The sequence below is a fragment of the Eubalaena glacialis genome, chromosome 1, assembly GCF_028564815.1.
Source record: "Eubalaena glacialis isolate mEubGla1 chromosome 1, mEubGla1.1.hap2.+ XY, whole genome shotgun sequence".
Lineage (NCBI taxonomy): Eukaryota > Metazoa > Chordata > Mammalia > Artiodactyla > Balaenidae > Eubalaena > Eubalaena glacialis.
Genome location: NC_083716.1, coordinates 207,097,111 through 207,112,119, shown reverse-complemented (window position 1 = coordinate 207,112,119; position 15,009 = coordinate 207,097,111).

Genomic DNA, 15,009 nt, shown 5'->3' with positions numbered 1-15,009 from the left:
ATAGTGAATGGGTAAATGAATGACTGGAATTAATGAATGATGGGATCCAATTATATCAAGGTGCTAATAGAGGTTTCCACGTACTTTTTGAGACCTACTGATATTAGCAAAAGATATCTTTTGCCCAGAGACCTCCCGTGTGCCTTGTAACAGGAAGGAGATGTTCTGGATCTTTCACATAGCTCATGTAGTGAACATCTTTCATGTAGTCAACAAATATTTGAGTGTCTACTCTCTGCCAGGCATTCTTACAGGTACTAAGAACATAGCAGTGAACACAACATGGAAAAACCTCCATACTTAATGGAACTTATATTCTAGTAAGGGGAAACAGAAAACACAAACATACCTAGTGTATTAGATTATATAGATGCTACAGAGAAAAGTAAAGCAGGAGAGAAAAATAAGATGTTTTAGGATAATCAGGAAAGGCCTGATTGAGGAGATGACATTTGAATAGATGAAGATATATAGAGGAAAAGAGGGACTTCCCTGGTGGTCCAGTGGTTAAGACTCTGCTATTCCACAGCAGGGGACATGGGTTTGATCCCTGGTCGGGGAACTAGGATCCCACGGCCATAAATAAATAAATAAATAAATAACACAGAGGAAAAGAGGCAAAGAGAACACCGTATTCAAAGACACCATGGCAGGAGGGAGCCTGGTACGTTCTCAGAACAGTGGGACCAGTATTGGAGTCACTATAAATGACCTCCATTTTAAAATAATGAATTACAGGGAATTCCCTGGCGGTCCAGTGGTTAGGACTCTGAGCTTTCACAGCTGAGGGCCCATGGTCAGGAACTAAGATCCCACAAGCCTTGCAGCCAAAAAAACGAAAACAAAAACAAAAAAGCAAAAAAAACAGACAAAAAAAGAATTACAATTTTAGGGACTTCCCTGGGGGCGCAGTGGTTAAGAAACCGCCTGCCATTGCAGGGGACATGGCTTCAATCCCTGGTTTGGGAAGATCCCACATGCCGCAGAGCAACTAAGCCTGTGCGCCACAACTACTGAAGCCCACGCGCCTAGAGCCTGTGCTCTGCAACAAGAGAAGCCACCGCAATGAGAAACCCGCGTACCGCAATGAAGACCCAACACAGCCAAAAATAAATAAATTTAAAAAAAAAAGGAGTTACAATTTTATCAGTGTAACAACTAGTATATTTGTTGGTTTTCAGTGTTCATAAGAAACTTTGGCAGTAGGTACTCTTATTGTTACCCTCATTTTCCTTCTCAGAGAAGTTAAGTAACCCAAGTTTTTCCCTTATCTTACCCTGTTGGCCCTATGTAAATCAAAAGCATTTGTTTCAGTTGAGTTCCTATGCTCATTTTAGAGTTTCCCGAACATTGAAACGTAAAACTTTGGAGGCTAGTCTATCCAGAGAACACAAAGGTGATCTATGTTCTAGTGACAAACCTGTCCAAGAAAGTCTAATCTCTGACCAGATAAAATACAGTTATGCCCATTCATCACTTTCTTGTGAGCTTGGACAAAATGAGTATTCCCTGTAAACTAATCAACTCTGGATACATGGTCAAAATTGAGTTTCTTTTATTTTTTTGGCCACACGGCATGCGGGATCTTAGTTTGATCGAACCCGGGCCCCCTGCAGTGGAAGCGCAGAGTCCTAAGCACTGGACTGCCAGGGAATTCCCCCAAACTGAGTTTCTTACTTGTAAAGCTGAGGTCCATATCCTGAACTACATCATAGTATGGGCCCAGGCAGACCATTAGCTGGCATCTACCTTTGACATTACCGTCTCTGCTTTAACTTCAACATTCTTTGCCTGCAGGGAGCTTAATATCTTTTTCGAAAATAAGATCTAGGACTTCTCTGGTGGCGCAGTGGTTAAGAATCCGCCTGCCAATGCAGGGGACACGGGTTCGAGCCCTGGTCCGGGAAGATCCCACATGCCACAGAGCAACTAAGCCTGTGCGCCACAACTACTGAGCCTGCACTCTAGAGCCCTCGAGCCACAACTACTGAGCCCATGTGCCACAACTACTGAAGCCCGTGCACCTAGAGCCTGTGCTCCGCAGCAAGAGAAACCACTGCAATGAGAAGCCCAAGCACCGCAACGAAGAGTAGCCCCCAATCGCCGCAATTAGAGAAAGCCCGTGCCCAGCAACGAAAACCCAACACAGCCAAAAAATAAAGAAATTTATATATACATATAAAAAAAATTAGATCTATCCATGTTAGACAATTATAAAATTCTAAAGGATAGCTAATTTGTTTATATGCCTACTACATACTACACCATATATTTTGTTTTGGTCATTCAGAGATGCAACACACAATCCCTGCTGTCAAGGAGCCTATGATTGGTGGAGAAAGCAAACTAGCACAACACGACAACAATACAATGGAAGTAAGCAGGAGTCCAAACCTCAGTTTCGCCTCTTACTACTTATGGATCTTTGGGCCCTTGGATAAATGATTTAGCTTCTTTGGCATTTTTGTGTGTGTTTGTGTGTGTGCAAAATAAGAGTAACACTTACCTCATAGTTATTGTGACTATTAAGTAAGATAATATTTTTGTTTGACATAACTTAAGTGCTCAGTAAATGGCCTTTGTTACCATGCAATTAAATTAAACTAAAACAATAATTCAAATAGACTAGGGGAGGGAGATATCAAGAAGGAAACTAAAGAAATGTGGAACAAAATCGACACTGCCTGCTTCTACTAAGGATGAGCATACATATCACATCCTACAGGTAGGAAACAAACACACATGCACAACACTTTGCACACTGAAAAAGCAAAAACAAAACACGACAAAACCAGGGTCTAGTTCTGGATCCCAAATTAAATGAAGCCTTGAGCCTTCCTGTAAATTACTGACTCTCAAACAAAAACAATTCAATTTCTGACTTTTGCCATGCTAATATCTGAAGATATGGGGGGAAGTTTTATAGATAAGATAATCATGTGAGAAAATTGCTATTTGTCCTTTATTAACAGACTGTTAATTTGATAATCTTGGTACTTTGTGGGTATTTTCCTTTTAGAAGATGCTTGTTCAGTTATTCTGCTTTGTTTTGTGATGAGCAAGCCTTTTAAATACTGGCCTTCTTAATTTATTGGCCTCCTTAGTCTTCTTTTGGCAGTTTCAGATTCCACTGAGAATTCCATGTGGATTTTCCCTATCAGATCTGAGTACACCCCATTGCCAGAGAAGGCAACCAGTGGGCTATTTTCACCTAGACATAATCTTGCTGATTCCTGAGTTCACTCTCATGTGGCAATAGAGTTTTACTCTGACTAAATCTCTTTCTGGGTTTCTGGTTCTATGTTTCAAGTTAATGGACAAGTCTGGATATAGTTCTGGTTTTGATTTGTGCACAACTGCTGGTGGCAGAAACATGGAATCCGGCATTTATTTGTTTGTTTGTTTATGATGTAACCTTTTTGTCTATGCCAGATGGCAGACAGAGGGAATCTGGTCATGACTGGGTAGCAGAAGTCAGAGTATCTGTCTTTCTATGTTTGTTTTTTAAATTTTTTTGTTGGTTTGTCTTTCTGTTTGTTTGGCCTGGCAGTCTATGTTGTTTGTCTTGTCTGTAGGTCATTATGAGTTAAAGAACTAAAAATATTTTATGTGTCCGTGAACAGAAAACAGCTTTTTGAGGTCTGGAACTGCTATAACCAACTGGTGAGTATTATGTTCTGTGTTTCCTTTCAACCCTTGGCTGAAGCTGGAGAACTATGGCTACTGGTTTGCTGTTTGTGTATGAATGATAAAAAGCCTTTTCCTTCCCTGCAAAAGAAGGTAGCTAGCCTTAATAATGGTTAATTTATATTTCTGTAACTTTAGCTATCTACCCTCTCTCTGAAAACTATTAGAGATTAATTGGTCGTAAAAATCTGTCATTTGTATGCAATCAGAAAAATCACCATCAAAGGGGAGAAAATGTATACAATGAAAGAAAAAACAGGGAATTCCTTCGCAGTCCACTGGTTAGGACTCTGCACTTTCACTGACGAGGGCGAGGGTTCGATCCCTGGTCAGGGAACTAAGATTCCGCAAGACACGCAGCATGGCCAAAAAATAATAATAATAATATTTTAAAAAAGAAAAGAAAAAATTGGAATTCTTTTCATATGATGTATGGTAAATAATTTGGCCTTGCTCAAAGAGAGGTCTGGCCTTTGCCCTTAGCTTCTGGGAGGTAATCTGTGTCACACCTGATAGGAGTGTGTTCCAAGTGGGGGTTGGCCTTTGCCATGCCAGAAAGGCCAACCATGTGACCAACCTGGAGACTGAGTTCAACCATATGGATTAGCTATCAATCAATCAATCAATCATGCCTGTATGATGAAGCCTCAATAAAAATTCTGGACCTGAAACCTCAAGTGAGCTTCCCAGGTTGGTGATACCCCTGAATATTGTCACACATGGATGCTGGAGGATAACAGCACCCTAATTCTGTGCGAGAGAACTCTGGAAACTTTGTGTTTGGAACTCTCCCAGAGTTTTCCCTGTGCGCTTCTTACATTGGCTGATTTTGGCCTGTATCCTTTCCCTGTAATAAACTGTAACCATGAGTATAACAGCTTTCAGTAAATCCTGTGAGTCCTTCTAGTGAATTGTCTAACCTGAGAGTGGTTTTGGGAACCCTCTCAACTTGCAGTTAGTGTCCGAGGTGAGGGCAGTCTTGTGGAAGACTTGTGTGTTCTCTAAACAGGACAGATGGCTCTAAACTCTTCAGTTTGGCTAACTCCAGGCATATGGATTTAGAACAAAGAAAAGAGAACTTTAAAATGGATTCAGTTGTTTTATATAACAACTATATGAATGAGCCTGAATGTATGATAGAATGGAACTCTAAATAAAGTAGGACTTACTGTTTATGACTTGTCTGGAGCTTCATAATCTCCTAAGAAATCTAAAGGGTTCTGGAGGCATGACTTTTTCTCTCCCCTTCCTTAAAAGGACATAGGAAAGTCCCATAGAAATATACAAAGAACTAAGTCAAGGTGTGACAGAAAGCTCCATGTATAAACAAAGTATTGGGTTGGCCAAAAAGTTCGCTCAAGTTTTTCTGTAACATCTCACGGAAGAACCCGAACGAACTTTTTGGCCAACTCAATATTAACAGATCCTAAAGTTGTGCCCCTAGATTAATTCATAATCTGACTGAACAAATATTATACAACACAGTGCATGATGGCTCAGGGAGAGTTCCAATTAGAAAATTCTTCAGAAGCAACTTCCCTGGTGGTGCAGTGGTTAAGAATCCGCCTGCCAATGCAGGGGACATGGGTTCGATCCCTGGTCCGGGAAGATCCCACATGCCGTGGAGCAACTAAGCCCGTGCGCCACAACTACCGAGCCTGAGCTCTAGAGCCTGCGAGCCACAACTACTGAGCCCGTGTGCCACAACTACTGAAGCCTGAGGGCCTAGAGCCCGTGCTCCGCAACAACAGAAGCCACCTCCATCAGAAGCCCACGCGTCACAAGGAAGAGTAACCCCCACTAGCTGCAACTAGAGAAAGCCCGTGCACAGCAGCGAAGACCCAACACAGCCAAAAATAAATTAATTAATTAAAAAAAGAAAGAAAGTTCTTCAGACAACCCTAGCTTGCCCGAGATTTAAATAAGATTCTACTATTGTGTGAATGTGAAATATTTTCTGAGTAAATATGTTAGTATACTTTTGCCTATCTCCAGAAAAAAAGTAATAAAAATTATATATATATATATATATATATATATATATATATATATTTTTTTTTTTTTTTTTTTTTTTTTTTTTTTTGGCCTTGCCATGCAGATTGCAGGACCTTATTGATAGTTTCCTGGCCAGGGACTGAACCTGGGCCAGTGAAAGCACTGAGTCCTAACCACTGTACCGCCAGGGAATTCCCTAAAAATTATCTTAAGTTTAACAGAGCTCCTATTTTGTTTGGCTTATAGAGATTAATAGTTACTTATGTCACTTATGTTCATATCTTGTCTCCTTCTGATAAGTCTTTTAATTACAGTCCTTCTGCAATTCAAACCCCAAATTCAAAATAATAAAACTGTCCAGATTACTTTTACACCTAAACTTTATTTGGAGTTTCCTAGACAGCAGTAGACAACAACAAGGAAGTTCTCTTTCACCTGATACAAAGGAGATGATGCTGATTATAATTAAATATGCTTGGCATTCTCTGGATATTTAATTATTTCAACACTGCTCTGAAAGTTCTCTTGTTTCTCAAGCTCAAAATTTGAGAAGAACTACTAAATAAAAAAGAAAACTCAACTTCTATAAGTTAATTATATTAGAATCAAAATGATATCAAGTATTGCTATGAGTATGTTTCAGTAATTGTGTACTTTTCAGGTTGGCTAGAAACACACTCATGTTCACATATGAAGAAACTGTATTAGTTTCCTATTGTTGCTGTAACAAATTACCACAAATTTAGTGGCTTAAAACAACACAGACTTGGGACTTCCCTGGTGGCACAGGGGATAAGACTCCGTGCTCCCAATGCAGGGGCCTGGGTTCCATCGCTGGTCAGGGAACCAGATCCCACATGCATGCTGCAACTAAGAGTTCTCATGCCACAACTAGGGAGCCCACGAGCCACAACTAAGGAGCCCACGTGCTGCAACTAAGGAGCCTGCCTGCCACAACTAAGACCCGGTGCAACCAAATAAATAAATTAAAAACAAAAACAAAAACAACACCAACGCAAATTTATTTCTCATAGTTCTAGATATCAGAAGTCCAAAATGGGCTAAAATCAGTGTCTCAGTAGGGCATCTAGAGTTTGGAGACTCCAGGGAAGAATCTGTTTCCTTGCCTTTTCCAGCTTTTAAAGGTTTCCCACATTCATGGCCCTACTGCAGTTTTCACATATCCTCTCAGACTCTGACTCTCTTGCCTCCCTCTTTTATTTACAAGGATTGTTGTGATAGTATTGGACCTGCCTGGAAAATTCAAGATAACTTCCCAATCTCAAGGTTCTTAACTTAATTGAATCTGCTAAGTCCCTTTTGCTCTGTTTGGTGACATATTCACAGGTTCTGGGGGTTAGAAATGGACATTTGGGAGGGGGGCATTATTCTGCCTACCACAGACAGACATCAGAACTGTCAACAGATTGGTTACTCTTTTTTAAAAGAAGAGTGATTTTATTTCTAGGTATCTAGAAATAATATGTAATTTAAGAAAATATTTATTTTTTGAGCAATGCATTCTGAAGTATGTAGGGGTGAAATGACATGTCTGGGTTGCCTTAAGAGAACTCGGGAGAGAGAGATGGTGAGAGAGAGGCAGGAACTGTGCAAAATCTTAATGATTTTTGAATCTGGATGTTTGGGCAAGAGAAAAGGTAGCTGATGGAGATACTCTTTGAGTTCTACTAAATAGATAGGAATGATCTGAGTGAAGTGAACTAGGAAGGGGTTAGGATTCTCTTCTAGTCAGAGAGAGCAGTATTGTATTAATAAGTTTTTTAAATGTTCCATATTTTATGATGACCTTAAGGACCTAGGGAGGGACTGTCCCTCCCTGTTAATTGCCAGAGATAGTAAAGGACTTGCCTGGGAACAGGCAAGCCAAACAATCCTGAGTCCACACCCCACCCACATCCTTTTACCAGGCTGTTGTAGTTCAGGATGCTATCCTTCTACCCTAAAATAGCCCCAGGGCCAGACACTGGACATCTAGGGACCAACCCTCCAGCTCTCCACTAAAATCAAACTGTCGAATCCTAAACCTGCTCAGCTTGCTGACTCTGCCTCATCCTTTCCTTCCTGTGAAAACCACAATAAAGGATTTTAACCATGCTTTCCTCTCACTCCCTGTGCCTCGCGGTGCTTCCGCGTGTGGTTCTGTGTGGTGTGCCATGCCTCCTGCTTCCAGAGATCTGTGAATATAAAAACTTTTTCCTTTATGACAGTCATTTCCATATCTGCATGTCTTATCATACTTGATTAAAACAAATCCTGAGCACATTTTATTGGTTTTTTTTTTTTTTTTTTCCGGGTGGGGGGCATGCGGGATCTTAGTTCCCAGACCAGGGATCAAATCCGTGCCCCCTGCGTTGGGAGCACGAAGTCTTAACCATTGGACCACCAGAGAATTCCCTGAGCACATTTTAAAACAAGCATGCCCTTCCCAAAATAAAAGCGTATCAGGAGTTAGAAGAATACTATAGAATGTAAGCTCGGGGAGAGTAGACACTTTATTTGTTTTGTTCACTGCTTGAAGTGGAACACTACTGTAAAAAAATAACCTGTGTGGCATTTACAGAGCAGGTGGGTGGTGGGCTGCAATGAACCTAGTATTAGTGGCTGAAAAGATGGTTAGCCATGAGATGCAGTGGCAAAACATTTGGCAAAATTGTTGCCTGAGATTACTTGAGCAGCAGACCATGTATCTACTGAGGCCCCGGGGGACTGGAATAGAAAATAGAAACTTAACAGAGGTTATTTTTAGCAGTGTGTGGCAAGATATTATAAGAAAGAGATGAGATCAGGAGAGAATTCCCTCATGGGATTGTAAGAAGTAGAAGGGAATAGAGTCTAAAATTTGGGGCCTTGCAGGTAAAAACTCTGGCTGCTTCTAGACCTCAATAGTAAGAGATAAAATAGTCTTTGAGCTTTTTCTTTTCCTCTTCAATTCTTTTCCCTTCATTTTCTCTTCTTTTTTCTCTCTTTTCCTTCCTGAATTATTCCACCCTAAGTCATTAAGTAGTCGTTAACTAATGACCTGGTGTCACCTGAATAGCAGTGAACAGCCTGGGGTGAGAAGGGTGTCCTACGGAGGGGAGGCTTAGCAAGGGGTGTCAGAACTTGGGCGGGGGAGGGAGACGTTCATGTGGATGGCCATCCAGCACAGGATATTAGAGCTTGAGTGGAGTGAGGGCATCCCTGTGGGGTAGCAGGCTGGTGTGAGGTATCAGAACACCAAAGGGGTTGACCTACTCCCAGAGAAAGAGACCTTCACAGTATTTACCAGTGGGATTTCAGAACTGCTCTGGCCCAGTGAATACTGTGTGTCTTCAGTTCTTCCTTGTTCTGGATAAGAATGTTTTTTGCAGTCTTCCTTGCATTACCAATGGGTGTGGCTGTGTCTTGGCAGATTACTAGTCTTTTTAGTTCCTAGGTCACCAGACCATAAAGAGTCATATCTGAGCCTGATGAAGAAAACTGGACATTACCTGGAGAGCCTGGACTTTGAGCTGGATGTATTTACTGGGTGGAACTTTGGGCCGTCCCCTTGGTGATGGAGAAAACATTATCTATACAAAGGAAAAAGAGTAAACAATATACGGTGACAAAAAGAGCTGACTGTGCCACAGCCTGGCAGCAGGTCAGCAATGTCTTTTCCTTTCATTGAGTCACAAGAAAGGTACATATCCTACACTCATCTGGTTGAGGCCATGTGACTAGATTCTGGCCAATAGGATATGGGTTGAAGTCATGTCCCATTTCTAGGCCCGCCTCATTCTTCCTCTTGACCACTTGAATGCAGAGAGAATCCAATTCAGGACTCTGAGAAGATCCTGGAACAGGGATTGGTAAACTATGGCCCATGGGTCAAATCTAGCCCACCAAATGTTTTTGTAAATAAAGGTTTACTGGAACATACCTATGCCCATTTATTTACATATTGTCTAGGGCTGCTTTCATGCCACAATGGTAGCATTGAGTAGTTGTGACAATATGTCCCACAAAAATTAAAATATTTGCTATCTGTCCCTTAATAGAAAATATTTGCAGATCTCTGCTTGAGAAGATGGTGCCACCACAAGTTGATTGGAGACAGAATCCTTGAATCAAAATATAAAAGGCTGCCAGCTGAACACCCTATTCAGGCTGTGATGTGAATGAAAAATTAAGCTTAATTTTGTTAAGACATTGAGATCTTTGAGTTATTTGTTAGTAGCTAGTTACCTTGTTACTAAAATCCTGCTCTCCCCAGTATCTGGCTCATGGCAGGAACTAAATAATTATTCGTTTACAAAAGTAGTATATTCATGGTGTGACAAACAATCTAACTATTATCCCAAAAAAGTAACAGAATTTGAAAGTTCCTGTAATCCCTCCTTGATAAAGAACCATTGTTAAGAGTTTGATGTATGTTATTGTAAACTGTGTGTGTATATGCTTACATACATACATTAGGTGACTTGGTACAGTGGGTTAAGACGATGGACTCCAGAGCCAGACTGCCTGGGTTCAAATTCCAGTTTTTTGTCTATGAGATCTTGGGCAAGTTACGTACCCTATTTCTTCCCCATTTTGCTCATCTGGAAATAGTGTTATCTCATAGGGTCATTCTGAAGATTAAATGAAATAATTTATACTTTGCTTAGGGCAGTGTCTTACAAATGGTAAGTGTTTGCTGTTATTAGTAATACTACTACTTTTGTAACAGTTTCTTTTCCTTCACAGAAATGGAAATCATAATAAACATACATGGGTTTTTTTTTGTTGTTGTTGTTTTGTTTGTTTTTTTACAGTAAGTATAGCTTGGATATCTTTCCCATGTCAGTCTCTATAGATTAATCTCATTTTTAAAAATGATGGCATATAATTCTATTCTAAGGATGTAGCATAGGGACTTCCCTGGTGGCGCAGTGGATAAGACGCCGAGCTCCCAATGCAGGGGGCCTGGGTTCGATCTCTGGTCAGGGAATTAGATCCCACATGCATGCCACAACTAAGAGTTCTCATGCTACAACTAAGGAGCCCTGGAGCCGCAACTAAGGAGCCCGCCTGCCACAACTAAGACCCAGCACAACCAAATAATTAACTAACTAACTAACTAACTAAATAAATATTTTTTAAAAAAAGGAAGTAGCAATTTTTTTATCTCATTCCGCATTGATCAACATAGAATTGTATACAGTTTTTTAGCTATCACCAGCAATGTTACAAAGAACAACCTTGAATATATATGCTGTAAACAATCATGTCAGTATTATCAAAGGATAAATTCCTAGAATAGAAATTGCCATGTCAAAGTTATGTATGTATAAAATATGGGTAGACATCATCAATTTGCCCTCCAATAAAAATATCATTTATACTTCCACCATCCATGATTGAAAGTATTCATTTTCCAACCCTCGTCAATACTAGGCATTATCTATCATTTTAATCTTTGCAAAACAGGTAGGTGAAAGATTGTATCTCATTTTAATGTGCATTTCTTTTATTATTAGGGATGTTGACCTTTTTATAGGGATGGGCATTAGGATAAAAAGAATCAGTTGTCTTTTCATCACACTTGGTTAAACTTACTGAGAACAATGAAAGCCCACAATTCCTTCAGTTTTTGAGCAGGTGAACCAATGAAGACACAACTGGTACTTAGGAAAGATTATCAACCCTTGTACCATAGCAAAAGCTAACATTCATTCCTCTAATACAGTGTATTTTAAATGATAGTTTTGCTTTATCCCGAGGTATCTCCATTAAAAATAACTTATCAAATCAATGATGTTCAAATCACTATCATACATCTCATACAGGGAGCTTAGAAAATTGCAAATTCCTGATCTTGCAATTACATTACATAAATTTTTTGATGGACATTTGAATTGTCCCACCTTTTGGCTATTATGAATTATGCTGCTATAAACATTCGTGTATATGTTTTTGTATAGATATATGTTTTCATTTCTTTTGGATACATACCTAGGAGTGGGATTGCTGTGTTATATGTTAATTCTACGTTTAACATTTTGAGGAACTGTGAAAGTGTTTTCCACAGCAGCTGCACCTTTTTACATTCTTAGCAGCTATGTATGAGGGTTCTCCACATCCTTGACAATTTCTCCACATTCATGACAATACTTGTTATTTTCCATTTTTAAAATTATAACCACCTGTTAGGTATGAAGTGGTATTTCACTGTGATTTTGATTTGCTCTTTTAATTTGTTAAAACAATTCCTTTCTCCTGCAACGAATCACATGAGCAGCACTTTTGTATGAATGTAGGGTGAGTGAGCAATCATTGCTTATAATTAGGATATATTAGTAGGAACTCATGATTTCATTAAGACTGTGTATTGGTCAGGATAGGCCAGATCATGTTGTGGTAACTAACAACTCCAACATGTCAGTGGATTAAAACAATAGTGGTTTATTTCTTGCTCACACTACATGTCTATTTTGTGCTGGCAAGGGAAAGGGCTCTACTCATCATAGGCTAACGGAGCAGCCATCATCTCCGAAGGCGCTGAACTCTCTTCCAGAGGAAAATAGGGTTTGGGGCTGTTTCACACTGTCAATCACACATCTGTTACATGTTCTCCAATAAATTACATCTGTCACTTCCAATCACAACCCACTGGCCAATACTAGTCACATGACCTCACTCAACTGCAGGAGAGCCAGTAGTCCTATCATGTGCCTGAACAGTTGAGAGTCCCATATATTTGGTGAATGGCATCCACAAATACCAAAGTCTGCCCTTCTGGTCATAATATACTTGGCTCACTCTCCTTCCTGCAAGTAAAATACACTCGTCATCCCTCTAGGGAGACAAACCAAAAATGCCATCCAGTCACAGCATCAAGCTCACAGCCCAGGGTTTCTGGGTCATACACAGTAGTCTCTACATCATGGAAGCTGTGGGGATATCTCTTTAGTATGCCCACATGTGGGTCTCTTTTGATCGAGAGACTTATGAACTAAAGGGGCAAGATATCTGTACCCACTTACTCAGAATGCCAAGGTAGAACAGGGACAGGGTAACTATAATAAAGTTCCCATTTGGAAAGTGGGGAAGGATGGGAGATACACAGCAATCATTTGTCCAAGGACCCCTGATCCTTGTGGTGGGGAATGTGGCCTTAATTCTGTCCTTGGGAGGGATGCCCTTGTCCATTGTTCTCCAGGCCTCTTGCTGCTTCATTCTGGGAGGTTCTTGTTGTTATTCTCCTTGGTCATATGTGAAGTGGACATTGCATGTATTTGGGGGGGAGTTTGCTCTACTTTGTCAGTCTACTTTCTGCTGACAAAATGTTGGGGCCCCAAGGTTTATTTTAAGACTCTAGAGGTGGAGGGATAAATTGGGAGATTGGGATTGACATATACACACTTCTATATATAAAATAGATAACTAATAAGGACCTACTTTATAGCACGGGGAACTCTACTCAATACTCTGTAATGGCCTATATGGGACAATAATCTAAAAAAAGGTTGATATATGTATATGTATATCTGATTCACTTTGCTGTACACCTGAAACTAACACAACATTGTAAATCAACTATACGCCAATAAAAATTATTTTTAAAAAATAATAAAAAAATAAAATGAAGAACAAAGTTCAAGGACTTAACACTAACTGATTTCAAGATATCAGATAGTTTGACACTTATCAGTTAACTTAATTTTCAGCCGACACCAAAGCAATAAAAAAAAAAAAGAAAAGATAAAAGAAAGAAAAAGAAAAATATACACTTATTTGAAGGTATCTGAGGCTTACCAAGGCAGTGAGGATTTTCAAGGAAAAGATGTCAGAGAAGAGAGAAGTCCAGAGAAGTGAGCCCCTACTTTGGTGCCACTTCTCACTTTGTGGAATTTGCTAACCCAAAGGTGATGACTAGGGGAATGAGAAACTGAGCAGAAAGCAGTGGCTGAGAGATGGAGAAACTAAAAAGAGCTTTGGAGCGGGGGGCACAAAAACTGGAGTTCAGTTGAATAATACACATTTTTTTCCAAGCACATGTGTATCACTTACCAAAACTAACTATATGCTAGGCCTTAAAGCAAGTCTCCACAAATTGCAAATCACTGAAGTTGTATACAGTATATTCTCTGACCACAGTGAAATTAAGCTAGATATTAATAACAAAAAGACATGTAGAAAATTCCTATACATTTTGAAATTAAGGAATACACTTCTAAATAATCCATGAGTTAAAGAAGAAATTACAGTGAACATTATAAAATATTTTGAGTTAAATAGTAATGAAAATATCAACACTATATGTCAAATTTTGTGGGAGGAAGCTGAAGCTGCATCAACAATGAAATACTTACCATTTATAGATGGTAAAGAAGAAGAAGTTAAAAATCAGTGACCTCAGTATTAATTTCAAGAAGCTAGAAAAAGAAGAGCAAATTTAACCCAAAGAAAGAAGAAGGAAGGAAATAGGATAAAAGCAGAAATAAAATAGCAATAAACCTACAATATAGAGAACCAAGAAAGCCAAAAGTTATTTTCTGAAATGACTGATAAAATTAATACAACTCTAATGAGACCGTTCAAGAAAAAATAGAGAAGGTATAAACAAGCAATATCAGGAATAAAAAGGGGGGCATCTTCTGATTCTACAGACGTTAAAAAGATAGCAAAATATTTATATACTTCCTACTTGATATATAAAGTTTCAGAATAACACTGCTAACATTGTTATTAATATTAACTCATTTAAGATTTGTGCTTTTTTAAAAAAAAATTTATTTATTTTTGGCTGCGTTGGGTCTTCGTTGCTGCGTGAGGGCTTCTCATTGCAGTGGCTTCTTTTGTTGCGGATCACAGGCCCTAAGTGCATGGACTTCTGTAGTTGTGGCACGCAGGCTCAGTAGTTGTGGCTCACAGGCTCTAGGGCACCGGCTCAGCAGCTGTGGCGCATGGGCTTAGTTGCTCCGCGGCATATGGGATCTTCCCTGACCAGGGCTCGAACCTGTGTCCCCTGCATTGGCAGGCGGATTCTTAACCACTGCGCCACCAGGGAAGCCCCAAGATTTGTGCTTTTTAAAAAAAAAAAAATCTGTTCTTTTTGTTCCTAGAGTATACCCCGTTTGCTATGTACAATCAAATTACTGCCCTTGAAATAATTCTTCACTAATGGTTAGATCATTAATTTCATACACACTTTGGGTTGAACTGGTTTTGTTTTATCTATCTATTTATTTATTTGGTTGCGCTGAGTCTCAGTTGTGGCTCACAGGCTCCTTAGTTGCAGCTCCAGGGCCCCTTAGTTGCGGCTCGCCAGCTCCTTAGTTGTGGCACGTGGGCTCCTTAGTT